The sequence below is a fragment of the Bufo gargarizans genome, chromosome 8, assembly GCF_014858855.1.
Source record: "Bufo gargarizans isolate SCDJY-AF-19 chromosome 8, ASM1485885v1, whole genome shotgun sequence".
Taxonomy (NCBI): Eukaryota; Metazoa; Chordata; class Amphibia; order Anura; family Bufonidae; genus Bufo; species Bufo gargarizans.
The window spans coordinates 140,180,755-140,185,489 of NC_058087.1; positions in this window are offsets into that span (position 1 = coordinate 140,180,755).

Consider the following 4,735-nt stretch of genomic DNA (forward strand, 5'->3'; position numbering starts at 1 on the left):
TGTCCCCTCCCATACCTTATCCATGACAATTCCCTTTGTATGAAGCACTGACCAGACAGCTACAGTGTCCCTCATTATGTCTATTATTCTATAACAAACTTAACCTACTTGGCTGTGTCCATTGTGTACAGAGCTAATTTGATGCAGCTGATCATGGGGGTAAAGAGTGTCAACCCCTACTAATCTGGTATTGATGGCCTATTCTAAGGATAGGCCACCAATAGTAAAGGAGTGGATAACCTCTTTAAAGGGATTCTGTCATGAGATTTGAGGCCTATAACCTAAACATATGGCCAGGTCCCAAATCTCATGATAGAATCCCTTTAATGTTGAATTCCAAAGATCCTACTGTATGCACATTTTAGGACGTGTCAATGTCTAAAAATAAACCTTGTACCCAGACAAAGTTTAAGGGTTAGATAAGCAAAATTTCATTGTAAAATTAATGACAACAAATTGAATAATTTTCTGCATAGCCTTTATTTCAATTAATAGGATGAGATTAAGAAAAGTTGACAATACAGAGTCTCCAGAGAGGAGCAAATGCTGGGCTTACAATAAAAATAATGACTACTTGCTACGGGCAACTGCTCTACTTTTTAATATTATATACAGTATATGAAGCCTAGCCTTGTGATGATGAGACACTTTGGCACTAAAGTGCTTGGGACCAACCATTTACACAATTGTCATTGGCCAGTGAGGCCCACAGGGACAACATTCCATAAACTTCAAGTGCAAAGCCGGCAAAAAAGGAAACAAAATGCAAGAGAGAAAAGCTGCTCAAATGTAATGTTAAAGGGGTTCTGCAGTTCTTTTAAACTGATCTACCCACTGGATAGATCATCAGCATCTTATCTGCGGGGGTCCGACACCCGGGACCCCCGCCGATCAGCTGTTTGAGAAGGCAGTGGTGCTGGCAGGAGCGCCGCAGCCTTCTCGCTGTTTACCGCAGGCCCAGTGACGTCACGACTAGTATCACTAGACTGGGCGGGGCTAATCTCCATTCAAGTAAACAGAGCTTAGCCCCGCCCAGGCTAGTGATACTAGTCGTGACGTCACTGGGCCTGCTGTAAACAGCAAGAAGGCAGCAGAGCTACTGCCAGCGCCGCTGCCTTCTCAAACAGCTGATCGGTGGGGGTCCCGGGTGTCGGACTGCCGCCGATTACAGGGAGTGCAGAATTATTAGGCAAGTTGTATTTTTGAGGATTAATTTTATTATTGAACAACAACCATGTTCTCAATGAACCCAAAAAACTCATTAATATCAAAGCTGAATATTTTTAGAAGTAGTTTTTAGTTTGTTTTTAGTTTTAGCTATTTTAGGGGGATATCTGTGTGTGCAGGTGACTATTACTGTGCATAATTATTAGGCAACTTAACAAAAAACAAATATATACCCATTTCAATTATTTATTTTTACCAGTGAAACCAATATAACATCTCAACATTCACAAATATACATTTCTGACATTCAAAAACAAAACAAAAACAAATCAGTGACCAATATAGCCACCTTTCTTTGCAAGGACACTCAAAAGCCTGCCATCCATGGATTCTGTCAGTGTTTGGATCTGTTCACCATCAACATTGCGTGCAGCAGCAACCACAGCCTCCCAGACACTGTTCAGAGAGGTGTACTGTTTTCCCTCCTTGTAAATCTCACATTTGATGATGGACCACAGGTTCTCAATGGGGTTCAGATCAGGTGAACAAGGAGGCCATGTCATTAGATTTTCTTCTTTTATACCCTTTCTTGCCAGCCACGCTGTGGAGTACTTGGACGCGTGTGATGGAGCATTGTCCTGCATGAAAATCATGTTTTTCTTGAAGGATGCAGACTTCTTCCTGTACCACTGCTTGAAGAAGGTGTCTTCCAGAAACTGGCAGTAGGACTGGGAGTTGAGCTTGACTCCATCCTCAACCCGAAAAGGCCCCACAAGCTCATCTTTGATGATACCAGCCCAAACCAGTACTCCACCTCCACCTTGCTGGCGTCTGAGTCGGACTGGAGCTCTCTGCCCTTTACCAATCCAGCCACGGGCCCATCCATCTGGCCCATCAAGACTCACTCTCATTTCATCAGTCCATAAAACCTTAGAAAAATCAGTCTTGAGATATTTCTTGGCCAAGTCTTGACGTTTCAGCTTGTGTGTCTTGTTCAGTGGTGGTCGTCTTTCAGCCTTTCTTACCTTGGCCATGTCTCTGAGTATTGCACACCTTGTGCTTTTGGGCACTCCAGTGATGTTGCAGCTCTGAAATATGGCCAAACTGGTGGCAAGTGGCATCTTGGCAGCTGCACGCTTGACTTTTCTCAGTTCATGGGCAGTTATTTTGCGCCTTGGTTTTTCCACACGCTTCTTGCGACCCTGTTGACTATTTTGAATGAAACGCTTGATTGTTCGATGATCACGCTTCAGAATCTTTGCAATTTTAAGAGTGCTGCATCCCTCTGCAAGATATCTCACTATTTTTGCCTTTTCTGAGCCTGTCAAGTCCTTCTTTTGACCCATTTTGCCAAAGGAAAGGAAGTTGCCTAATAATTATGCACACCTGATATAGGGTGTTGATGTCATTAGACCACACCCCTTCTCATTACAGAGATGCACATCACCTAATATGCTTAATTGGTAGTAGGCTTTCGAGCCTATACAGCTTGGAGTAAGACAACATGCATAAAGAGGATGATGTGGTCAAAATACTCATTTGCCTAATAATTCTGCACTCCCTGTAGATGCTGATGATCTATCCAGAGGATAGATCATCAGTTTAAAAGAACTGCAGAAGCCCTTTATGTCAGATCAACCTATCTTCAGGACAGTGGTCTGCAGCCCATGACCTTGAAGTGGTTGTCTCACCAGAGCCAATGCCTTTCTGATCTGTTGGTCTTGCTCCAGGTACCCCTGCTGATTTTGCTTGTGGAAGCTGGCCTAGACATTTCCTCTCCAGGGAATATGTAGAATAACATGGCAGCCGTTCAGATGAATGTAATATATGGAAAATATTAAGCTTTCCACGGCAGGAAGAGGACCCTCTTTTCTAGCTCATATAAGGAAGGGGGCTCCTAATCAGGGAGCCCACCTCTATGACATTTATATAGATTAATAGAGCAAAACCATCCGGTTCTGCCCTGACTACAGTACATATGTAATGTATTATGTACACAACCTGCTATGGTAATTTGTATAATAGAGATAAAAGTTTTACGTGTAGAGTTACCATACGTATACCCGTATTCTTCCCTCTTGTCGTCAAGCACAGATGACTTCAAAGGGTTGAATGATAAAATCACAATAAATTGCATGTCACTATTACATGGCAATGATATAAGTGACTACTACAGAAAATAAATGTAGATGAGAAATAATGGGAATATGTAAGTGTCACACCGACCAATGGTTCAGCTAATGGTCTAAACAAACAAAACTTGGGTCATCAGAAGTAGGCCAAAACCAAGGAGGGCAGATGATGCATGTGTACCTGTAAAACAAGAACATTTTGTCAGACAAGAATTTAAGATAAGTCATCAATATCTGATTGGTGGGGGTCTGACCCCAAGCAACCCCACCAATCAGCTGTATGCAGAGGCCAGACACTCTGATGAGAGACGAGGCCTCTCCCTAGGCCAGTGATGTAACGTTCATCAATCAAATGGTCTACGTGCGATTCAAGTGAATAAGCCTGAGTTGCAATACCAAGCACAGCCACTATGCAGTGTATGGCACTGTTCTTGGTAAGCTGTGAGGTGCACCACGGCACCAAGACTGATCAGTGGAAGTGTTAGGATGTGGACCCCCACCAATATTGAACTCCTGGAAAAACCCTTTAAGGCCTCTTTCACACTTGCGTTCTCCGGATCCGGCGTGTACTCCACTTGCCGGAATTACACGCCGGATCCGGAAAAACGCAAGTGTACTGAAAGCATTTGAAGACGGATCCATCTTCAAAATGCTTTCAGTGTTACTATGGCACCCAGGATGCCATAGTAGGAGCGGGGAGCGGGGGAGCGGTATACTTACAGTGCCCGCGGCTCCCGGGGCGCTCCAGAGTGACGTCAGAGCGCCCCATGCGCATGGATGACGTGCCATGCGATCACGTGATCCATGCGCTTGGGGCGCCCTGACGTCACTCTGGAGCGCCCCGGGAGCCCCATGGACGGTAAGTATGCTGCTCCCCCGCTACACTTTACCATGGCTGCCAGGACTTTAGCGTCCCGGCAGCCATGGTAACCATTGAGAAAAAGCTAAACGTCGGATCCGGCAATGCGCCGAAACGACGTTTAGCTTAAGGCCGGATCCGGATCAATGCCTTTCAATGGGCATTAATTCCGGATCCGGCCTTGCGGCAAGTCTTCAGGATTTTTGGCCGGAGCAAAAAGCGCAGCATGCTGCGGTATTTTCTCCGGCCAAAAAACGTTCCGTTCCGGAACTGAAGACGTCCTGATGCATCCTGAACGCATTTCACTCCATTCAGAATGCATTAGGATAAAACTGATCAGGATTCTTCCGGCATAGAGCCCTGATGACGGAACTCTATGCCGGAAGAAAAGAACGCAAGTGTGAAAGAGCCCTTACTCTCCAATGTAAAAGTTGTAAAGCAAATTTTCTTGTTTAAAACCATCCTAAGATATTGTGTATACAGCTCCTTTGCATGCCTATGTGTCTCCCTGCTTACAGTCTACAAACAAACCCTGTATGCAGTTTAATTTGGCAGATTCTAACAAGCTAATGCAAAA